Here is a 25,780-nt window from a genome sequence, read left to right as displayed (position 1 = left end):
CACCAAGCTGTTTCCTCAGGACATGATTCTGCTGGGGACGAAATTAGTCATTATGGTTATTCCCTTTAATAAAATGCTAGGCTCATATGGAGATTTTGGGTTTTTTATTGTCAGCCTGCTGTTTGTCTGTGGGCTTGTACTCTGATTAACATAGTAAGTCAGACGAACAGTGATCAAGCTCAGGAACCTCCAATGAATGCTAATAAGCCGTTATTTCCTGATAATGCAAAGCCTGCGCTGTGTTGATGCCAGATATGGGAGAACCAAGCATGGATGAATCTAATTATGTTAGGCTATGCTTTAAGTTAGTTGCAAGAATTATTCACAGGCTTGGTTGAGTGTGAATGAAATGGAAACATTATGTACATACATTCTGTCTGAATTGAGAACTTTGCCTGACTTGTAAAGGGTGAGCTTGAATTCCTGTACCTAGAGACCACTGGCATATAGAAGAACCTACAATCGATAGACCCTTTACTGAGTTAGGTGGAAGAATGCAACTTTGCTAACTCCAACACTTGCTTTGTGCTCTGCTGAGATCTGTATCTCCTGTGTTCAGCTGCAACCAATCCTCTTTTACCCAAAACACCTTATCCAAAACAAATTATTTGGAGCATGCATGAAAGCAGAACAGTTTAGTTGTTTAGACTACAAAGGTAGTAGTAGGTGGCTAATCTCCAACAAGTTGTAAATGCAGTCAGAATGCAATGGAGACCTTGTGTCATTTTGTTATGTAGGCTTATTTTCTTCTCAGTTGATAAGATATATTGTCTGTGGCAGTTTAATACATATACACTAGTTGCTTCTTTTGAACTGGTGGGCTTGAGTGAGAATGCTGGTGTCTGATTGTTTGGTAGAACAGAAGTTTTCTGAGAATTTAATACAATGAAAGAAACAGGTAAGATAATATTATCACACAGGCAGCCAGTTGTCTATGTTAGCTTATGTGACAACTTATGGCAATCATTCAGAATCTGTACTATAACAATAATTTGTGTTGGGCAAGAGCATCTCACTGCAGAAGCAAAAGTCTGGGGGCTGGGGTTGGATCTGATCCAGTTCTTCCTGTTTGGGCAAACCAAAAGTGCAGATGTCAGGACAAATTAACATGTTTCACGCTTGATAAATGCTTTTGGTTAAGTGCATTGTTCTGTGTTGCAGAGCAGTTTGGGTTAGGGTTAGGGGTTAGGTGTTTTAGGAGGAGTTGTATCAGGTCCATCTCATGTGGGATGCTATACTGCCCCCATTCATGTCTCTGGACAGTTTGTGCCATGAACACATTCTCAACAGGCCAAACAGTGCTCGAGGCAGTGCAGCATCCTGAACATGAGGCTCTAGTGAAGCCCTTGTTTTTTTCATTCTGTATTTTTCAGTGTGGATTAATATCATCTTTAGCATTAGTAGCGATTTTTATGCCAGACGGTAAATTAGAATGTGCCAGCTGCTAAATGATTTTGTTAGAAAATAAAATGTTTACAACACCTGCAATCAATTGCAATCAGTCAGATTGCATCCAATACTTGCCTTCGCTTCCTGCTGGTATGTATTCTCATCTGGTCCAGAACTTTTCCAGAAGTTCCAGTATTCCTCCATCATGACTTGATTTTGGTTTTTGTGAGTAGCCTCTTCAGCATGTTAATAGGTGGCAGTGTGGGCTCAAGCATCTCAGCTGGCTCATGGCACCTCCTCCAAGGCTCATCTGAGCTCTTTGATGATGGCAGATGGGGATTGAAGCACAGATCTCACCTGTGTAATGAGAGAAGATGAAAGAGGCAGACTGTCACATTCCTCTGTAGCGGGATATTTGGGAGTCTGGAGACAAGCTCAGAGTTTCTCTGTGACATGCAGGCTGAACCAGTGACTCACACAATCTGCTCTTCAAGCAAGAGGAAGGGGTGTGTCATACACTCCCAACTACCTTCCATTGTGATGGTGCACATTATTTAAAGACATTTAAGAAGGCTGGGAAGGTTTGACAGAGCGGAGTCACATTTCTACTGTCGGCTCCTCTACTGTTTCTGTTCAGTGGGAAACGTGTCATCCATCTTGGTCAGAGCCTTTACATTGATATTCCACCTCGTCGTCTGTTTTGAGGAAACCTTTCCTCATCCACAGTGCATTTTCATGATAGTTAGCCTGAGCGGGTTTCAAAGTGGTTAAGTGGTTGAACTTTGTCGGTGTAGAAGCCTAACTTTTTGTTTCTTTCTTGTTGTTGAAAGAAATTCAATGTCTAGACTTGGATAACAGCAGCAATAAACAACTTGCACAAATTCCTGGAGCTAATCCAAGTTGTTTTAAGTAAGGCTAGTAAAATTCTCTTTTACTTTTTCATGCTAAAGGCACATTTCTGAGGCATGTGCAATGGTTGAAATATTTGAGGTGGTTTGAGAACAAGCTAAAAAAAAAAAAAAGACATCATTGCCTTGTCTGATGTTTTTGGTCACTAGGTAACATAATAGTGGTAACTAAAACAAGAAGGGTTGGATTTACTTAAGGAAATGAAGCAGGCATAAAGCCGTGGTGATCACGGTCTGGCCAGTGCCAGATGCCAAATGGCTAAGCTGTTTCTGTTTGATATTAGTGGTTTTGTGGTTAATGTGATCATACAATGACAGCCAGCTACAAACGAGGACCAGAATGCTTTGCAGACATCGGCTTGGTGCTGAACCAGTCTCTAGAGTCACTGATGTGGCTGGAGGTTGGGAGTGGCCGAGATGTGTGATGCATGCACTCTCTTTTTTATGAACAGATGTATATATAACAGAGGCCTGTGAATACACAGGATATTAGCAGACATGCACCAAAATCGACTCGGACACATACAGCAGAGGCAGCGGAATGAAAAGAAAGGCTGGAGAGTGAAGATAAAGGTCGGACGTGGCATATGTCTGGTTTAGAATGCAGGCAGCCTGAAGGAGTTCTTCCCTCCTTCACTTTCCCCATCCTTCCTCACGTCTTCAACTTTTTCTTCTTTCACAGCCCCCAAACCCAGTCCCCAGTCTGCATACTGATCAGAGGCAGAGGGCTGAAGAGTCAGGGTATGACAATGTGTGAGAGAGAGAGAGAGAGAGAGAGAGAGAGAGAGAGAGAGAGAATTCTGTACTCACTGTGTAAAGACATAGTTGGACGTTTATCTGTCATGGATGTCTGATGTTTATAGTCCAGACATTATGATATATTCTGTGCAATTTCTGCAGGTTCACATTGGCCGTTCAGTACAAGTACTCAAGTGCACAAGGAGTACTATTAAAATTTCATGACAATTTCCATGACTACAGGAAGAAGACCACTGCCCACTGCTTAGTCCTGACAGCAGAAACTGTGGCACTACAGGGCACTACAGGTTGTTGTTGCAAGTACCTAAACAAATCACAGAACTTAAGGTATAGAAATAGGAAAAGAAAAATAATACACAGATTAAATAGACGATTAAATAAAAATAGGGTTGGGAATGGTGTGAAACCAGTATGATGCTTGGAATAAATTTGCTTGAACTTGACGTATTTGTAACAAACCAATTACTGACTTGGTAGCATATCACCCAGTTACCTGTTACTGCACATGAAGTTATGGCTTAAGTCTTTAAAAAAAATGGACCTTGAAGAGCCTCGTTTCAAGTTCAAACCATGCAAGCTACAGTGCATTTTTTATTCTACTTCTTCTTATTGCCTCCAGCAAAGGACGTTTTGTTGCTCAGGGTGTGGTCTTTGATCATCATTCACACCTTAACCTTCTTTAAGACAAATTACAAGACACATGAGATCTCAGTCCCTATTACTGAATTTTTTTTTATTTCATCATTCTTCTATGTATCTGTGAACTGCTGATCTCGCTGATTGCTGCATAAAAGTTTGAATTTAATTTAACAAGAATGGAATGTGTTTCCTGGTTAATGCTTTTCATCTACTACATTTATCATTAACCAGCCTACGATTCTGTAAAGAACGCTCAGGATTTTTCTGCATGAAGACTTTGCAGAACTTGACACTCATCCTGAAAGTTTAAAGTTTAAACTCCTACCATGTCTGCATGCCTTTTTTCGATATACATTTAAAGGTTTCAAAACTAGATTTTGAGCCAAACAGAAAACGGGGCCAAAAATACTGTTTTGACGAGAATGCAAATGAATGCAAAGGTAAAAGTCCCCATTGTAGTTAGTGCCATGTTTTGCAGCTAGCCAAAAGTCCCCTTTGGTATTCCCCCTACAAAAGGAGAACCAAGTCAGAGATCCAGCCCAGCAGGCAGGGCCTCACAGGGCATGATAAAACACCCAACAACTGGAACCTCTGGTTAACTAAAAACAAACCTTTGAGCATAGTTATCATACAAAGCAAAAGAAATGTTTTTATTCGTATCATGTGATTGTTTTGTATGGAAAAAATGCAAAAATGCTGTTCGCCGAATGACTCTTGCAACCGACTGTAAAGGTTTCGTGGAAAATCTTGACCCACCCAACCTAATCAGCTGCTTTCTGTGAGCGTGTCCTCAGCTTAAATAATATGTTTGAAGTTTTAAAGTCGTGTCGTCCGACATTGATCAGAGACACACTGGCACAAAACTGAGCCAGATACCTTTCAATGAAAACAATTTCAGAATGAAACATGCAACGTAAGCTGTTTTTCTGCCGTAACGCACAATAATGAAAAACATTTTCGTAAGGATAGCAGTGATGTTAAAAGGTGTTAATTTCCTGACTCTGGTGCCATCTGTAATTCAAATCACAGGTTTATATCAAGCGCTCTTTCTAATAAATTATTATTCTGATAACATTTAACAAACAGGTCTTGTGAACTGGACATGACACATAATCTAAGGCTTACAATAAACGGAATAAAAAAACATGTTATTTAACAAAGAAAAAAATTATAGTCACTGGTATAGAGACGTTTAAGAATTATTTACGAAAGGAATATTGGGTGTCAGCATTTTGTATTGGACTGTACATTTTCTGGCAAGTCTTCAGGACAGAGGACCTTGTCTTTTCTGGTCTCTCTATTAAATAAAACATTGCATTTTCTGTCTTATTAACTTAAAAAGAGAGGTTAAGGCATGGAGGTTTATAGCTGCTATAATGTGCTGTAATTGTTAAAAGGATCCTGTCCTGTGGATGTTCCATAACATTAGATGCAACTTTAAATGGTTAAAAAGCACAATATATCGTTCTTTAATAAATAAAAAATTGCAATCACTGGCAAATTTAGAGAACCTGAAGAATTGGGAACGTCATTGGAAAACGAAGACGTTCAGGGTGACAATTTATTTCTATAACATCTTAGATTCTCTTGTGTTGTATTCCTTACATCTAGCCTATTTATGTTCCTCACCTTGTTGTAAGCAGTGGGTCATGCAGTGTCTTCACCAAGTGACTTTTTCTCCTTATGACAGCATGTTAAGATAAATTGTTCATTCCAAAATTTTAATATGATTATAAAGTCGTGTGTATTGCCACAGCCCATTGTACATTGTTGCTTTATTAACGATTATGAGTTAATTGTAGCTAGAGTGTGGAAAAGAACCAGGACCTTCAAGCATGTTGGTGTTATTCTTCAGTTTAGCAGTAGATAACTTTGGAAGAAAAACTGCTGGCTTTCTTACTAATTGGCTTCTCTGGCATGTGGACAGCTTGTTAGAGCCTCCAGATAACTGTGAGCACAACACTGCAGTGTTGTTACAGTTACTTTGCTGTTATGACACACCAGCTATGTGGATTTCACCTGAGAGTGTTGTTTAAATTCCCCGTTCTCAAATTCGCAAAAATTAGCTGTGGTCGTTATGGACAGGCAGTCCAGCGGCACTACTTTATTAATGCGTCATACCTGCTCGAGAAGACTGCTGGATTTGTCCGCAAACACACAAGACCCATCACTATTATGTCACATTTTTTTCCCAGGCTCTTGTGCTAATATTTTACTTACATGTTACCATGAGGACAACAAAGCAATATTGTCTCACACCCACATAACCACATTCCTCTCATAGTTCTTCCTGAGATCAGGCGAGATCAGCTGATAAAGAGAAAGAGGAGGAGGAAAGAGGGAGAAAAGAAAGGTCAATGAACCCTTTTTGTTGTCTTTACTGTCACATGAGGGGAAAACGTAGTGGGAGTGATTTTGTGTGTGTGTATATGTGGGGGGTTGGCGGGGGTGGTATTGGGGTGGCGTGGGTGTTGGGGACACTGGGGGTGGAGAAGGAGGTAGCTGATTACAGACCAGCAGGGTTAGAAGAGAACGAGAGGGCGTTTTGGCAAAAACACATCCAGAAGGGCTCCTTCTCTTCCAGTCTGTGAGCTAATGTTGGAAAAATGTTTTCCTTCTCTTTTCCCCCTATCCATTTGTGGGGCCAAATTGGGAAGGCGGGTAGAAGGGGGTGGATCTTTGCATCTCTGCTGCTGCTTGGTCACCACCCACGCAGAGTTGAGCTGGGGCTCAACTTTCTCTTTCTGTCTTCCTTCCCTTTTCTTTCTCTAACTGTCTTGCCACTTAGCCCCCAGTTCCACAGCCAACATTTCCTCAGTCCTGTAACACTTGGTGTGTGGCTGCTTTTGTCTCCGTCAGTCGTTTATCGGAGCTTTTCAGTCCCTCGCTCTCACCCCCTTCCTTTTCCCTGCACTGGCATGTAAGCTTGGTTGTAAGAGTGAAAGAATGTAACCCCTACTGGAATGGCTTATGGTGGCGACAGTGCTGTCAGGAAGCAGGCCTTCCCTCCTGCTGGCTCAGGCTTTCTTTCTTTATTTTTGCCAGTCAAAATGTGCTAGAATTCGCTCTGGGTTTTTGTAAGCTGCCCCCTGGCACTTGGTGATGCCTCTCACCCTGCTTGGCATTTTCAACTCACTTTTCCCGCACTTTGCCATTTCACTGGAAAAATAGAGGTTTCCGTATAAACACCAATTAAAGCTATTTCTGCCAACTGGGATTTCTAGCCTTGAAAAAAATAAACTTCCCACAAGCACATTAGATCTTATTGGTTCCCCCCTGCTTTACCTATTAGATCACTTTAAAGCGTTTTATGTTGTCTGCACTTTCCCCTACAACAAAAGGAACTGACTGGTTTGCAGCATGGTTTTAGGTTGTCATAAATCTTCAGATTTATGGGATGTTTGAATCAACAGCTTGTTTTAAGACAACTGGAACACTGAATATCATGAAAGGCAACACTACTGCCATGGAAAGGGTTAACACTCTCTGCTTGGCTGCAGCTACTTGTGATTCATTCGTGGCACCAAAATAAGAACCGTCTTCTACAGGGACATTTCCCTAATTTGCACAGGATTACTCATATACACACAGCCCTGCAGTCTGTACTGACCCTGTTAGATATATTGCGTTTTTGATTTAAAAAAAAAACAACAACCTTGCAACATGTCTTAGTGCTAACCACAAGTGCATTGTTTCCCTGTCGCTTGGCCCGCTACTGTGTTCTGATATATGCAAATGGTTATTTCTGTATTACTAAGCATCCCATCTTTTGCACTTTTACATGGTGATTACACATCCCCCTAGGAGTTACAGTACAGACACCTTCGATATGAAACCTCCGCCGTTCGAGGCTGTTTTCGAATGCTTCAAAACCAGAGCCATTTAACATGCAAGGTACACAGTCTGTGACTATATTGACTTTGATGGTGATGAGAAAAAAAAATCAATAACAGAAATAAAGCTTTTACATGGTGTAGAAAACTGACTCATGCTATTGTTGCCTCAAAGTTGGATTATATATAAAATGATTGAAATGAATAATGACCAGTTTCAGAAGTTTCTGAATACCATGTAACTAAATACACTGCATGTATGTGACTGTACATACTCTTTTCTTTTTTATATGCACATTGTACATCTATCTATCTATCTATCTATCTATCTATCTATCTATCTATCTATCTATCTATCTATCTATCTATCTATCTATCTATCTATCTCTATAAATCATTTAACACAAGACACTTTCACAAAGCAGCTTTATTGAAATCTGGATGTAGAATTAGTTCCCTAATGAGCAAGGTGGATGTAAGTGTGGCAAGCTAAAAAGTCGCTAGAATGACGCGAAGAAAAAACCCAGAGAAGCAGAAGACTTTAAAAATCCACTTCTGGATGAGGCATGGGATTATAAACGTCTTTGTTGAGAATTGTGAGTTCTGGAATGAGAACACAAGATTACAATACTGTTTAGATCATTTACTGAAGCAGGGGTGAGACATGAGCGTAATGTTTATTAGAAGTGTAGATCGGGTGGGTATCCGCATGAGACATGGCACAGCAGGAGAAATCTGTAATCAGGAGTAGAGCATAAATCAGGCACAGAAACCACAGCAACAGAAGTGTGCCAGAATCAGGTACCAACATCACACCGGTTAACAGGAGTACACATACACCTCAACTGATAGAGAACGGATTATTAGATACACTCTTCTCTGTCAGTGGTTTATTATGGTCAGTGGTGCATTATGAACAGAGTCTACCAACAAAGACTAGCTTTGAAAGCATAAGTAAAAGGGCCAGAGAGTAACATAATTTCTTGTGCACTCTGAGACATAAAGCATCCCAAAGCTCATTATATAACCGATGAGCTCCTGAACTGCACCTTTTACCTAAGGGAAAAGATATTTAACACATGTCAGACTGAACAGGTTTTCAAATAGCCTGTGTCAACACAAATTATACAGCTGTTCCATAGCTGTGGGGCTTTGGAGGAGAAAGCTTTGCCCTTTTCTGTAGTCATCATTATGCTAGTGACTGATGAAGAACCTGCAACTGTAGATCTCATAAATCTGCAGACATCATGGGTCAAAATCTATCGCTCAGATCCTGAAAATGCGGTGAAAATGCATTCGATGCATTAATTAGAATTGTATATACCATGCAGAATTCTTCTCTGAGTCAATTTAGGATGGATAGGATCTTTCTGGTTCTTACTGGAACTTTTAGCAAGGAGATATAATAGTCCAAGAAGTAACAAAAGCATGAGTTAGAATTTTGTATCATGTAACAGCTTTTGTAGTCTCAGCTTAGCAATTTTCCGAGTTGAACAAAAGACTATTTTAGTAAAGATTACAGGAGCTTTATATATTACCCAAAATAGAAATATCAGAAATATTATATATTGTTTTTTCTTTGCATTTCTTTTTATTTAATTATTTCTCAGAATATATTATAATATACTAAATCCTAAGCAATGCAGTGTAGAGAATTCACATCTCATCACTAGACTATTCTTGGTTTGAGAAGCAAAAATTTTGCTTTTATTGTCTTTGGGGTTTTGCCGGTTTAGCATCGCTTTTATCTAGCACTTAATTAGAATTGCGCATAACGTCAAGTTATGAAGAAAAGCCTTTCCAAGTACTGAGGCTGGCTTCCGGCAGCATGCAGTCAGCTGATTTGAGGCTTCTGTCTGTTTAAGTGCCACAAACAGCTGGAGCTTGAACTGACTGAGACACCATGTGCATGCGGCAATGCGTGCACTGTTTATGGAGACCATTAGTGTTTTTGACCGTTGAATGAAGCAGCTCTCGTCATTCACAGAACTTGGAATATGTACAAAGAGGAAATAGGATGGGACAAGAATAGAAATGGGCAGAGTTTAAAGGAAGGGGAGGGTTTGGCAATGGACTGAGAGGGATCACATGATCACACGCAAGCAAAAGATAAACTCAGGAAGAATGGCATTAGTGCATGACATTAAAGTGCATGTGTTCAGCTAAAATCCTACATAGCTCTGTGTGTGTATGCGTGTGTGCGTGTGCGTGTGTGTGTGTGCGTGTGTGTGTGCATCTGTGTTAGAAAGAGCGAGCGAGCATGCATGCATCTATGCAATCTTCCTTTGACTGCACTTAACCAAACCAGGAAAGGTTCTGAGGAAGCCATTACGTTATGCTGTCATCTTGTGTGGAAGCTACATGTCATCTGATGCACAGTGTCATCTACTTGCTTGCTGTTTCCTCATACCTTGTAAACCAGAACCACAGTTGGGCGATTGATGAGTTAACAAATAAACTGAAACTCTCTTAGCAAACAACCCTGTGACTAATATCGGCCATGTGACTAATGGTGCAGAGTTTTGTTTATAGTAATCTCCCAACCCTGCACATTATGTAATTATATGTTTCTTTAATCTTCAGTTTAATTATATTTCAGGCTCTAAAAAGATTAGAAATCCTTCGTCATGACATGTGCAGCACGTAAATCGGTGATATAAGGAAGCAATTAATTGAAAATGAGAAAAAGGATCAAGAGAATATGTTTCAAAATGACAGAATGCGTATACAATTTCTGTATTTAGAAACAATTTTAGAGCTTTGTGCCTCAGCCCTAACTCTAAGAATACCGGTTGTGGTGAGACACGTTCTAAGAACTAGGCTGAGGTTTCCAGAGAATCAAGCCTATGACATTTCACAAGATTAAAGGGAAATCAAAAGCAAACAAAGATACATACTGACATTATAGGCAGAGAAAAAGCAGGGCAGTAAACCAAGCAAACTGTCTTCTGCATCATCCAGATGTTCGGTTCTGAGGCTGCCACGGAAACCTGCATGCAGTTGGATTACATCTAGTTCTGCAGAAACATGTTGCTGCATCATTGAAAACGTTCTCTCATGCTGTTTGTTAAATAAATGAATATAAACAGCTTTGTGATCGCTGAGGTCAGTGGTTTCAAGTTTCCTCTTCCACATGTTCCTAGTGTTTTTTGCTGAGTGGACAGTGTCCATGAATGTGGGGAGTTTAAACACAGCACTTTCCTAAAGACTCTGAAAGACCAAATTATGTAGGAAAGTTGAACCAATTTGAAATCATTTCAAAGTATTAGTATTTGAAATTTTGCTATTATTTCTGTTTAAAAAATATTTGATAGCACATTGTCTTTGTGTGTGTGAGAAAAGCTCAGTCCATCTTGCGCTACATTGTTCACACACAGATATACACACAAATATACACACACGCAGATATATTATGTATATATAATTATAATATATTTATATATAATTATTTCCGTGCTGTTCTCTCTATATGGCTCACTTGCTTTGTCTCTGTTCAAGCTGACTTAAACTGGCACAAATGTCACTAGAGGCAAAGATAGGGCTGAGTGAAAAGCTGCTTCACATGAGAATAAATCGGGGAAATAAATAAAAAAAGCCCCTCACTCTATTTATCACTTTAAAGCCCCTTTAAATTTATAGATTTTTCTTTCCAGAAGTTATGAGGTTGTATAACGGTTTGTATAATGCTCTTATATCTTTGTGGAACAAGTCGGAGAATGTCATCTGTCATCTCTCCTGAACGCAGATTGTAATAATCCATGTGCATACAATTATGTTAGGTTTGCTCCATATGCTGCCCTGCGATTTAATACAATACATCAGTACTTCAGTTCTAAACACATTTCTAACGAATAAATCTCAAAAACTTAGCAATTATCTGCAAGGGAAATAAACTTCCATTTGAGTGAGAGGTCTCAGCAGGGCATATAATGAACACATAAACACAAACGCTTAAGGGTACTCGTATCTTATTTGCAGCGTTTATGGAGATTAAAGTGCACTCGGCAGCGGACCAGCGTAAAAACAAAAAAGCAATGTGTGTCTTTGGTGTGCTCTCAAAAAAACAGACAATAAGGGGCACACCGAAAAAATGAGCCTTACCCATGCATTAAAAAATTATGCAAATATGTAAACTCTTTAAAGAATATAGAGTGTGATGAATTGCTTTTAGATATGCAAGCGCTCCTTTATGTACATAGTCCACACATCCCCGAGGCTCAGCAGCAGCAGCTGCATCTATATATTTTCTTTTCTGAGTCCCACTACAAGTGCTGATGAGTTGATGCCTTGATGCCTGTTTTCATCTTTATACATACAAATTACTAGCCCAAATGCCTAAAACAACTATATATATATATATATATATATATATATATATATATATATATATATATATATATATATATATAAAAGTTCAGGCTATTAGTATGTTTCATTTTTATTTATGCACTGAACTAATAGGTTTAACAAAAAAGTAAAATCTAGCAACATATCTACATCAGGAAAGCAAATGTTTTCATTTGTTATGTACATTTCATGCTGATGCGACACATTTCCATTTCCATTACACACCCTGATAATATAACGATAGCATGTGTTACTTTAAATCCCACTGGTGGCTGCTGCACTAATATTAATATTGATGGCCTTGATGGATTTTCATGATTAATTTGATTTATTCAAGCTAGCATTTTAACACGATATTAAAAAGGTTCCACTTGGCGAATATTCCTATTCATATTTAGTGGTAAATACAAGAGAAGAGTCTTATATTCCAGGATATTTCAATATGTACATAGATGCCTTCAACAGCAACTTAAAACATAGGAACTTTAGCATCAGTTCACCCAATTGGGAAACAAAAGTATATACAAATACATCCTGAAGTAAGTTAAAGTAAGTAACACATTACATTTGGCAATAACTGCATCAAGCTGGAACCTCACTGGTATCACTTAACTGTTGCTTTCTTCTTTTATGGTGCTTTCCAGCAGTCTCTTTTCTTCTGTTTTTCTTGTTTAGGTGGTTTCTCCCTTCAGTCTCCTCTTCAGGAGGTGAAGTTCTGCTCGGTTGCTTTGCCAGTTTAAATTTCTACCCCGATAAAGTGGAAATGTGTTATTTGAAGTGTTAGCAGTCTGTTTTTGATCATGGTTTATTTTAAAGGTGAAGTTCCTCCCAATTAATTTGCATGTATTCCTCTGCAAATTGGCAAAGTTTGCAGTTCCTGTAAACTTCTTGCACCAGAATGAGTTACATCATTAATGAAGGTTAGTGACACTGCTTCAGAATCAGCCATGCAAGTCCAAGCCATGATGCTACCTCCACCATGTTTCAAAGCACCATGTTTGTTTTGTACTGTTGTATGGTTTAGATCAAGAGCTTAATCTTGGTTACAGAACGTGACTCATCTCTGTATTTTTATGGGAATTCCAATCAGGCCTTCTGATTCTTACTGCTGATGAGTGGTTTGTACTTGTGGTATGGCCTCTATATTTATGCTCTCAGAGTCACTTTTTTGAATGGAGGACTGTGATACCACCATTCTGCCCTGTTGGTGATGCCACTGACTGTTTTCTTTTTTATTTATTTTTTTCTTTTTCTTTTTTTTTTTACAGCTCTCACAATGTTTCTGTTATCAGATGCTGTAGTTTTCCTTGGCTTGCCTTTTCATTGTCTGTTGCTTACTACAACAGTGGTTTCTTTGTTTTTCAGAAAATACCAGATTGTTGTATTGGCAAAACTCAATGTTTGTGCAATGACTCTGACTGATTTTCACTCTTCAAAATTTCTTATTGTTCTTCTCTCTATACCTCTCATTGTTTAAACGTCTATTATTACTTATTGTTTAAACAATTCATTTTTCATGAATTATTTATTGTTTAAACAATTATTCTTACAAGACACACCTGGGTAACAAGAAACACAGGTCAGTTCCAATATGTGTATCTAAAAATTGGATGGTCTGATACAAAATGAATTGAATATCTTCAGTCTACAGGAAAAAAAAACAAATGAATTAGCCTTGTGGTTCCAATAGTTTCAGAGGAATCAGTACATATATACAGATATTAACAGACCAAGATAAACAGGCAGAGCTTCACTGAGGACTAAGCTCATAGCAAAGAACGGTGAAAATATCACGTAAGAGATATGAAATTGGTACAGGGATTAAATGACGATGTCAAATTTGGCAACTGATGAACTGGAATAAATGGACACGTGCATGTTCATTAACAAGTTAGCAAGTTAACTATGATGAACGGTGTATCAAACAGCAAACTGTATGGTTTATGATTTGGATTAAACATACAAATACAGAATATCTAATAAGTACTACTTTGTTTATTGGATGCTGCCCATGTTGATCTGATGTCACTCCTTAAATAGGGAAATAAATTTGAGTTTAGAAGATGACCCCAAGTTGACATCGCAGTTGCGGTGGTATTGAATGTGATAAAAGACATGGTCTATATTTATCCTGCCAAGAAAGAACGGTTTACTAAGGGTTCAGTAAACACCAATAGTGCAAGCAATAATTAAAAAAAATATAAATAAATAAAACAAATTGCTTCAATTTTTAATTACTTTGTGTATTATCTAAAAAAGTTCTCACCAGCCTTACTACATCCACACTCATCGATCGAGGTTCAATCTGAATGTCAGTAGAATTTGTTCATTCATTAATTTCATGTGCACAGTTAACAAATTATTTTTCGTAATCAGAATAATGCAGGTATGTAGAAACAGTGCTGGAAATAAGCACCATAAATTTCAGTTCAAAACCGTTAAATAACTCTCCCATTAGCACAATACTTTAATCATACTGAGAAAAAAACGCTAATTTACGACAGTACACCACGACACGACAGCCATTGGTCAACACCTTACTCTCTGATTGTCCAGAATTTATGCATTAATGCATTTAACTAGCTAACTGGCTAACTAGCACTTACCTCAAAGCCCTCATCACTCCTCGCACTGCACCCCGCACCCTCCGATCTACTAGCACTGCTCGACTGGTTCCACCATCTCTCAGGGTAAGAGGCAAGTATACTACAAGACTCTTCTCTGTACTGGCACCAAGGTGGTGGAATGAACTTCCCCTAGAGGTCCGGACAGCTGAGTCACTGGATATTTTCAAGCGGCGGTTGAAGACCTACGTATTCAGGAAACACTTCAACTAGCACTTCTTTTCTTAATTCTTTCGCACTTTTAAAAAAAAAAAAATGTTAAAAAAAACAAAAAAAAAAACAACACACCTTTGACACTTTTTCATTGTAACTTTGAACAAATGTTTTAAACTCATGGTATCTTAAGTATGTAACTTAGTGAGCCAGCATTAATGTATTCAATGTTAGAGATTTAAGCACTTATGTACGTCGCTCTGGATAAGGGCGTCTGCCAAGTGTTGTAAATGTAAATGTAAATGTAAGTAAACTAGGCAATTAGCTTTCAAGGTCCAACCATACCCAGTGGGCTAGCCATCCACCTTTGCCATGTTACTTTACTTCATTGGTTACACTCATGAAACAAACTGGATATGAGACAAAATGGTTGTTACTAAGGATCTTTAAAGACAGCAACCCCTATCACTTATGTGGCAATATATAGCAGTATGGGACTGGACCCCGCCACCTAAAATTGAAAGAAAAAACCTCCAAAAAGTCCAGTAAAGTCCCAACACAGCCACATGCTGAGCCTGTTACCAACTGTTTCCACACAGAATAAACACATCTGGAGCTACATGAAAGTTAAGTGCTAGGTTTTAGCATTTAGTTCTTTCAGTACTTTTGCACAAGCCTTGGGGGGGGTGTGTGTGGATTATTTGATCATTTGCTAATCTTTGCAACCATGGTGCAATGGCTTTACTTGTTTGAAATGCCTGTTTTTGTGGCCTTGTTTAATTGGCTGTAGTTCATTTGGCATTTGTTATGTGAGGCTTCTGGATTTAGATGTTGATTTGGATTGACTATGGTGTCCATGACCTGATAATGAAGGATCCAGTTTAATATATTATATTTATTATAGTGTCAGTTGTTGACCTTGATGCTTCAAACATGTAGTATAACATAACATGTAGTATAACATGCTTCAGTTATAAATTATGTTGTTGGAATTACTGAGCTATTCTTGTATTTCATTTAGTGCTGTATGTCTTGTGTTTTTTCCTGATTGCAGTTCTGGAGCACCGACTAATGCCATTAGCATAGAAACTACGGCTGCCACGGTGCCTTTATAGGTGCTGCAATGTGTAGCGGGGGAGGAATGCCTTTCGACATGGCGCATCATGCCTGTCAAGCTTCTACACATCTATCCCACTCTGTTCCCACACTGTTTGAGATCAGTCCCATGGCCAATCCCATTCCTTGGCCAAAATATCACCCCCGCCTCTCCTTCTACAGCCACCGCTGCACATTCCTACACGCCAAAAATGCTGCACTCGCAGCTAGCTCCATTCCTGAGGTGTCGGGAGTGCAGCCAGGCTGTACCACTTTCTGCTCTCTATGCCATAAATGTGCTTGAGTTTTGCAGTCAGTGTTGCATTGCAAGCTTTTTTTTTGCTTTCGTTTTTACTTCGTCTGTCTTTGTTCTGTGTTGTTGCTATGCAGGCAGATGTGCTCACCTGAGACACATCAATGCAGCATCAGACACAACAGCCGGGGATCAATCAGCCAGCAGCAGGCAGTAGTACCAGTATTGATAAACCCAAGTGGAGAGCTGACGCACAGGACTTGACTCATTCTGACTACAGAACATCACGTCATGGTTTTTGTGAGAGAACTGTGAAAGTTGATGACATGGATTAGCCAACAGATTTGAGTTTGGAAACAACAAGAAAAAAAATTGCATGTATGTTTTAATTTCCCTTAAAAACAGCACAGTGTAGCTGAGAGCACAGGGATTGGGTGTCACTAGCCAGCTGTTGCTGTTTTTGTCCATTCACCATCAGTTGTGATGTGTGTGTGTGTGTGTGTGTATGTATGTGTGTGTGTGTGTGTGCAAGCTGCTTCTCAGTGGCCTTTGTTTATGTGTGTGTATGTCCATCAGGGCAAGCTGTTTCTCACTGGCCTGTGTTTCTGTGTGTGTGTGTGTGTGTGTGTGTGTGTGTGTGTGTGTGCGCGCACCCACAGTTTTGACCTTGTAGGGACTTTTTTGTACAAAAACTTTTAGATTTTAAACAGTGAAAAAAACCCCAAAATATTTATTGTTTACTGAGATTAAGGTGGTTGTCAGTGGGAGGTCCTTGCAACGATAATAGGACAAATATGTGTGTGTTGGGGTGGTGGGGTTTTGTAAATGTGTTGGATGACTAGCTGTTCCAGTAACTCTGGCCTTGTATGATCTGGTCTTCTGGCTAGTTCTCAGAAGGAGATTATCAGTGAGTCATCTGTTCTTGGAAATGATCATCAGCCATCAATTTATATTGTTTGCATCAATTTTCCCATAATGAAAGAGTCGCTGATGCAACCGTAAAGGGTTACGACATTTGAAATTGAGAAGTGAAGGACACGGATCAGTTTGATTCTGTTGAAATGTATAAACATGTTACATCATTTAGTTATCAAAAAAATGTAATACCAACCCATAATGAGCCTCATTCATCATCATCAAGCTGGGTACAAACTAATGTAGATAAATTGTAATCATAAATTATTCAGAAGAGCATTTACAGTACAGAAGGCATATGGTATTTTAAAAAAAACCCTGTTAGTTCCTCCCAAATATCATTTATAATGTAAGAGATATGTAGTTTGTAAACCTTGTAAAAGGAGACTTATTAATGCAAACCTCGACTGATGCTCCTCAAATCTTCTCATTATCCAGAGTTTAAACACAGATTTCCTTCTCAACCTCGATTTCTTTTAATTACACAAACTGAATGAAACTTTGATAGTTATTTTATATTAGTGACTTGAAAGAAACGATCAAAAACAGATGTATAAATTGAGAAATAAGTTATAAAATAAAGACAAAATTAATGGCACCCTTCAAATAGAATTAATACGTAGCCTGTGTTCATGGAGTCGATGCCCTGGAATGGCTGAGCCATTTAATTGTCATTTTGTTATCAGCAAGTTTTGTGGTCATTACTACATATAAATCATGATCATGAACATTTCTTGGCAAATGATGATCGATTGGCATTTATCAACATACACACACGAGTAAAACCTGTGACATTTATCAACATACACAACCTGTGAAACTTTCCTTGCTCTGACGGGTATTTATATGGGTTTGGGTTTGCCTGCGAAAACAGTTACACACAACGTTAATAAAAGATTGATAAATGAGGCCCCCTAAGACAACCCATCAGACTACAGACTCTGCAGCAGCTTCGCTCCCAGGGACCCGAGCCTCACAGCAGCCACCTGATCCCATCACATGCACGCTGCCAAGCGGAAGTCCACTAATGGCACAATAACGTATATAGCACTATCTTGTAAATGGAATGGCCGTCTGGGGGCTGATGACTCTGTGTGCCAGGCTGGTTTCTGCAGACGGCTTCTCTTAAGCCCATCATCTCTGGCTACTCTCAGCTTTCTGGACAGATAAAAGTCTTAGTCAGAACCACCTGCTCTCATCCATATTTTACCATGCCATTCCAATCAGCAATGCCTAGGGAATTGCTAATCTACCTTTACATTTACATTTATATTTACAGCAGTTATTGCAACCATCAATTTTTTCTAGAGTCTTAGCTCCAGCTGAACATGACTCACTAACCCTGATGCTGCTCTCAGTCCTACGAACTATCATGTCTATCAGTCAGGAAACAGCAATACATCCATCCAGTACTTTACATTGGATGGATGTTTAGGTGCCTAGCTGATTTCAGAGGTGTCTAAAATTCAGGAAATAGATGCTCTATTTACCGGAAACCTAGCCTCCAGGGTTTATTCATAACATATTTGATATATTGTATGTAACACCATCTTAATCCCTTGGCAGATAAATATTTTATGCATTTGTAGTAGTAATAAGAGAGTATGTATTTACAGAAGCCATTGACCTATTAAATTATGCATAAGCCACACTGATGCACATCAGGTTGGGTTTCATGACTGTTGTCTGCTTTGGGTGGATGAAGTGTATGCTGGAAAAAAAAACATATAAATTCATCTCTAATAAAAATCAATTGAGAGCTTTTAGCAATTAGAAGACAATATTGCTTCCTATTTCTATACATTTAATTTCTTTCTGTGAGAATTTCCTTTGTGACTGAACTCATGGCAGTCTATCATTTTAACAATTCTGTACAATCAGAAAAATAGGAGAATAATTTAAGGAGCCTATCATTTTATTTCAAATATCTCAGTGAACTTCAAAATTCCCCTCCCAGCTATTTCACGAACCATTGTGCTTCAGCATTTTGCGAATGTTCTAAAAAAAAAAAAAAAAAAAGGATTATGCTTTATTTCGTTTCATTGCCGTGCTCCCAGCCCAATTCGGTTGTCGAGTTTTCGAGCAGGGAGCGGAAGAACCTGAGCACAACACAGGACCCTTGAATCCAATGCTAAAACCTGAATTGCCCAGCATGCCATTGTGCCATTGTGCCAGACCTCACATGCCTTCTCTGTGTTCAGCCTCCCCACCTGTTACCCTGCCAAGCTGACAATGACCGGTCGTCAAAACCCAGCTGAGTGTGTGTGTGGCTAACATTTGAAACAGTCTGCAAAAGGAGAGAGAGAGAGAGAGAGAGAGAGAGAGAGAGAGAGACAGACAGAGAGAGAGAGACAGACAGAAAGAGAGAGAGACAGATAGACAGACAGACAGACAGAGAGAGAGAGAGACAGATAGATAGAGAGAGAGAGAGAGAGAGAGAGAGAGAGAGAGAGAGAGAGAATAAATAGAAATAGAAGAGAAAAATATGGATTGAAAGAAGAATTAGCTGCAAGGTGATTGATCCATGCTGTAAAATAAATGGTATAAAAATCTAAAGACAGATATTTTGGCTTCCCGCCACAAAAGAGCATCATTAAAGATAAACTGGCCCCATTTAACACCTAAATGCTTTAGAGAATGCGTTTGTTGGTTTGAGAAGCCGTTTGCTAGCGCTCGTCTTGCTGAGTGTGCACGGCCGTCTGTGCAGGGATTTCACCTAATGCAAATGCACCGCTGGTCCGCTGATCCACACGGTGACTCAGAGTCTCCACTGAAACGCCCACACCCCAAACACACGCATATATACACACACATACATACATGTACTTCTTAAAAATACTGACAAGCTGAAATCCAAGTCAGACTTCTTGTTTGCTGACATGCACATTTTTTGAGATTTGGTCTTGCTTGGGCTTTATTTTGCACAGCTGGTCAATTTCATGCACATGATTGCTTCTTTAAAGATAACAGACCAGAGCTGATCTTTCAGATTCTTTTAGCATGTTAAAACAAATCTAGACATGAATCAACTAAAGTGATCGTATTTTTATGACTAATTACCAGCAATGAAGTTTTTTTTTTACAGAGTCAGTAGCATCTTTCACATCCCAATCCACCCTGAAATCTCCCTGTGGCAAATGCAGAGGCAATAAAGCAACTGCAGTGGTTGATTATTCAGGAGCAAGCACTCCTTCCACAATAGCTAATAACATTTTGATTATCTTGCTAATCCCGTTCATTTGGTTAATCCGCGTGCATTAAGGTAATTTGCATGAGATGCTGATTACTCTATGGAGCTGTAAGAGGGGAAAATGCTCATCAAGGGAATTTTCTCAGTTCAGCTTTGGGTCAGCCCGGACCAGAATACACTCAAGTTCCCTCCCTCTGTTTCTGCCTCTCTCTATTAATTTCCCCCTGATGGAGAAATCTCATCTTGGCCGTATTCCCACTTCTGCATTTATATCACTTTACTGTCGGGTTTCCCTGCTGCTTTTTTTTCTTTCTATTAGCTATGTTTAGACACCCGTCTTTCATCTCATTATCTCTTATTAAATAATACTCCAAGACTCTAATATTTGTTTACTCCACCTCTGGAAATCCCCCTCAGTAACTGCACTGAGTCTCCCCAAACTCATCATTGACTAAATGCTAGCAACACCTTTTTAAATGTTTTCTTGTGTCTCGACCACCCATTTAGCATTAGGCTTGATTTAAACGATCTTGGACGTCCACTTAATTTGTAACACCGAGGATCCTAATAGCTTTCATATCTCGAACCTGCAGTACACTTCTGACGATACATACGATGTCCCAACGTCCTCCGCCACAGGCCCAGTTCATGAGAAAAGAAAATCTCCGAAAGCCCTTTCAGTCTGAGAAAGAATGGCAGGAGGATGTGGTGGTAGTTTTTGTAGGGGGGGAGTGCAGGCAGTTGTGCTGTCATACCCAAGGGCACCTGGCAATCTTAGGTTAGCTTCCTCCCCCAACCCTTCACCCAGACATACGTACTACTATAACAGATTTTTTTTCTGGCAAGCTCTCAAGAACGGCTCAACGGTTTTTGGAGTATTCGAAATGTGTTGCAACAGAAAGACGAGTGAGGGGAAAGTAAGTCTACACTTATCAAAGCAACCCACCCTGTGGCATGGCAGTTGAGCTTTCATTTATCACAGTCACAAGCAAAACACTTTCATAGTTTAGCAACACAAAGAGTTTCAACCATCTACGTTTGAGGTCATGGCAGTTTTTTTTGTGAATTCGGAGCTTTTACAAATGTGACTGAAAACGAACAAATGGTAGTTAGTGCTACCGCTGTCCATTACTTTCAAGCTGAACATCTGTCTCAGTAAAGTGATATTCTGCACCGCATGTGAATGCTTAGACTTGGCACCAAAGGGATAAAGGAGTAAGTTTATGAGAAACAGTAAAGATGAAGATCCTAGTATTCTAGAGATTAGGGATGCACGGAGACGGAGTTTTATTCAGACTGGGTACAAAAACGAGTGCATGTGTTTAGGAACTTCTTGATCGTTATAACCAAATGAGTGATCTATTAACCCTAACCCTAGAATTAATCATTCAGCTTTGTTTTCATGGACACACGTCTGTTCAAACATTTAGTCTATTCTGCATTAGCAGAGTGTTAGCTGAGTTTTTGGCTAGCTGAATCACTTATTGTGGATCGTGTAGGCTTGCAGTGGAGAAGAGCAGGGCTTATATGCTTGCTTCTGTGTGCTGCGAACAATAGATTCTTAATACTGAGTTTATTAATAATAGATATTTATTCGTAAGAAGATGCAGTAGATCCTCCTTTTCACTGACCACACGTTTCTGGCTTCTTTGACTTGATTGGCATAGCTGGAAATGAAATGTCATCTTATTGTTTGTTCATTAGTTCAAAAGCAAACACTAGGCTTGTGTCACGTGTAATGATGAGTATATGAGCACAGAATCACACCCGTAGTCTACACCAAGGGGTGTCCAAGTGTTTGGAGTGGATGCAGGTTTTCATTCCAAACAAGCAGGAAACACACCTGATTCCACCTGTTTAATCAGTTGGTTTGACTTTCAGTAGACTCAGGTGTGGCTTCTGCTTGGTTGGACTGAAATACAGATAAAATTGGACCAAGGGTCTGTATCATTATCAATACCAATCCATGCTTCTACTGTGAAACTTTTCTAAGGAAACCTCTTGTTGTTGGGTTCCAGAGTGACTAACAAGAACCTTTAGGATGTTTGCTGGAGCCATTTTGTTCTCTTCTGAGCTCTTGTTTTTTAGAATGTCGACAATGATGATGATGGGTTTTTCCAAGACAACAATCCCAGCCAAATGTTAGGTACCTTTCAACAACACGTGAATTTACTCCAGCTCTAGTTTTATGGATTTTGTGTCGGAGACCTCTACTCAAACAAAGGTCAAAATGCCAAAAAGCTATTTCCCATTTTTAATTCAATGGGGTTTGGAATCATCAGAAGGGATGAATTAGCAGACCACAGATATAAATGCACCCTGGGAAAGTGAAGTTCACTTGGTTCACACTGAGAGCAGAGAACTAATGTGTTTACAACTAGGGCATGTGGGCAACAACTTAAATAAAAACAGGACATCACAATAGCTGAAGTCAGCATAGGTGCATGAGAAATAATAAGAAATAGCAGTAGCAGTGCAGCGTTATGTTTTTTTCTGATATGATGCCAGATATACATATACAAAACTTTTAAGATGAAAAGAATATTGTGTCGAATTATCAAAGATACCTACAGTGCCTAAAGTCTGCCTAGAGGCCATGGAGATTTGTGAAAAGAGATCATTGGGTTTTGCCTGAAAGAGTCAATTTAGAGAGTTACCGTGAACGTAGGAAGAATCTGTAGACTCTACAGTGAAGCTCCAAGTTTACTTAAAAGACCATTGTCTTTTAAACAATGCATAGAATAATCAAAGAATCCTATAGGGTATATTGCCATACCCTCAATAATATAGATTTAGAGCTGTTAAAACTGTTTTAGATATTAAAATCCAGAGCTTACATTCCAGTCTTCCAAGCCAGACCTCCTCTAGTTTCAGTAATGAGTCTGCTACATTTAGTGAATAAATGATGGCCAAGAACCACGTACGTTGGCAGATAAAATTCAAACTGATTGACATGCCAGATGAGCAATCACAAAATTATTCCTGTAGCCCATCAGCAAATTGAGTTATCTTGTTTGCTTATGGCTCACACAAATCTAGCATAACTTTTAACTTATAATGACTGGTTTGTGTGAATGTGTTTATTTTAGTTTGTCGGCTATATTTTGCTTCAAAAAGCTCATTTTGGCAAAGGTTGTCAAATGGAAGACCAACACATGGTGGTTTATATATACATGTACTGTATGTACATAGAAGTATGAAGAACCAATCAGCTTGCAATGTTCAAGTTGTTCAAAAGATATTAGAAATGACATAATCCTTTGGCTTGTGTATGATAAGCTAAGGCTAATTTTTAAGAGGAAGAAGAGAGGAAGTGAGTGTCCAAGACTCATTACAAAATATATTTTGGTTCCTTTAACTCCTGTTAGCCTCAAAGACCCTTGTCTCATCCCACACATGCAATTGTATTACAAATTATGAATCGTACCACAAGCAATATCTCTGCTCTTGGCTGTGTTTCTGCAGAACTTGTGTCCCACTTTGATGTAGCAGCCAAGGAGTCTGCTGTTCTGCAGAAAACCCACAGGCCCTGCAGTGGGATTGAGTCCTCTTTGGTCCATGGGATGAGGCAGGAAGTGTGTTTTTTTTTCCTGCTAAGCAGTTTGTAATGGATCGCGTGTCATAGCTGCATGTTTGTATGAAGCCTCGGTAAGAAGTGCGCTGTGCCATGGGGAAAACATCGGTGCTCTGAATAACTTGTAATATAAATCAATGTGATAATTCCTGAGAGAAGAAAATGAGAAAGCCTATGCAAAGTATGATCAAGAAAAAACGTACGTGTGTGTGTGTGTGTGTGTGTATGTGTATGTGTGTAGTAAACATGATACTTAATCTGGGGATGTAGCATCATTGTTTTTGGTGCTTTGTCAAAAGGAGTGCCGGAACCTTTTCCAAAACGTTTTGAGAGGGGTGTGTGTGTGTGTTTGATGCACATTTACTTATATTTCTGTTCTGATTGGTTATCTATTAAGTATTTCCAACTTATTTATAAGCATTTCCAACTACACAATATTTTAATATAAAAAAAATTTAAATGCGAATTGTTCTTGTTCTGCTTTTAGTCCCATGAGGCTTTTTATAGAAGACATTTTTAAAATGTAAACCCCACGTGTACGTTTACGTGCAAATAAAAATAAACCGTGTATATATCCAGAAAGTGGTACATTTCCAACAGACACACAGTGAAATCGGTCGTAAAGGGTGGAGCAGCAGGAAGGATTGTCATCTCAAAGCTTCAGAGTTCCTGTCTATCTGGAGTTTCACACGATCTGTGTCTGTGTAGGATTCCATGCCTCTGGCTTGTCTGGTTTTCACCCACCTTCCAAAATCATGGCGTCCTCTACCATTTGGATTGCAGCCTCACGCCCAGTTTTCCCAGGATCTGCTCTGGATCAGCAACCCTGATGATGAAATAACGCTTACTGAAAATGAATGAATGATTAAATCTCGAAGGCAATTAAAGAATTTCATGGCAGGCTTAAGCCCCAAAGCAAACATATTCAGTGACTACAGCAGTATAATAGTAATATTTCTTCATTTACAAAATGACAAGGCCAGTTTTAAGTATTCCCTTGTGTGTGTGGGTGTGTGTGTGTTTGTGTGCGTGCTGCACAGTATATCACATCTCTTTTCCTCAGGAAATATGCACTGTCAGGTGGTTTGATACAGAGGTTTAAATTGATTAACATAAATTGCAGTTCTCCAAAACAAAAGCACTACATGGGTGGTTTCTCTCAAAATACAAAGTACTCTCAGTGTGCAGTGAAACGGAGATCAAATGTGTTTTAAACTTGTTCTTGGAGGTAGTTTTACTAAAAATAGTGCACTGCTGGTATTTATCAAGCAAGACCTCTTTATTTACAATCTGCTGCTTAGAGTTTTGGATATTTTTTCTAGTCTGACTCTCACCTGGTGCCTTTTTTGTGTGCGTCTTTGTTTTCTCTCTGTACATTTATGGCCTCTGCTCTGTGTATGTACTATCACAAGTAAAGATACATCATTTTATTTACTTTTTATTTTTACACTTTTAAACCAAATTAAAAAAAAACACAAAGGATTGAGATGAAAGCTATTTTGCACTCTGCCCATCACTATATCCTCATACAATTCTACATCCAGTACTAGTTAGTTTCAGTATGGACATATAGACAGGTGCTATATTTATTCACTGATAAGATCACTACCTATGGCTTTTGTTTTGACTACACATTCATCTTCTCTCCTGTGAATGCAGCTAGGAAATCATGTAATCATGATGGTAGCTAAGGTGGACCTTGGGCTTTTTATATCTTTTTTTTTGTGTGTAGGTGTGCTGCAGAAATACAATATTAAATGAACATTGTCAGTCAACTCCTTTGTTAACTTTAAGAACACTAATCCAAATCATTGCTGGCTAGCTTACAAGTAAATCGTACAAATAAGTCCTTACCTGTAGTTATTCTGGTTCACTGTGTGGCATCAAAGGTTCAGCAAAACTCATGCAATTGCCAATCGAATTAAGACATCTTAACAAAACATTTAAAGTGCCTCAGATGTTTAATAGGTGGACAGAAACTCTGACTTAAATAGGCTCTAAAATCTGCAATGCTGAAGTTGCAATCCCTCCAGGATTTGGTGAACGTTTTTATACTCATATTTGTAGGATATTTGATTTTCCAAAAAAAAAAGATTTTCCA

The 25,780-nt window shown here is 39.0% G+C and overlaps 1 protein-coding gene and 1 long non-coding RNA gene across 2 annotated transcripts in view; one reads left to right on the top strand and one right to left on the bottom strand.

Annotated features, from left to right (window-relative positions):
- bcl2a (BCL2 apoptosis regulator a) overlaps positions 1–25,780 on the top strand; it is a 50,162-nt gene that overhangs the window by 11,531 nt on the left and 12,851 nt on the right. The gene's annotated exons all lie outside the window — the stretch shown is intronic.
- Positions 930–14,646, bottom strand: LOC132840556 (uncharacterized). Its single transcript, XR_009647815.1, has 3 exons — positions 14,482–14,646; positions 1,521–1,746; positions 930–1,061 (listed from the first exon to the last, which is right to left on the bottom strand). It is a non-coding gene; the product is annotated as an uncharacterized LOC132840556 (long non-coding RNA).

The sequence above is a fragment of the Tachysurus vachellii genome, chromosome 25 (assembly GCF_030014155.1).
Source record: "Tachysurus vachellii isolate PV-2020 chromosome 25, HZAU_Pvac_v1, whole genome shotgun sequence".
NCBI lineage: Eukaryota > Metazoa > Chordata > Actinopteri > Siluriformes > Bagridae > Tachysurus > Tachysurus vachellii.
This window is presented reverse-complemented; position numbering and strand designations above follow the sequence as displayed.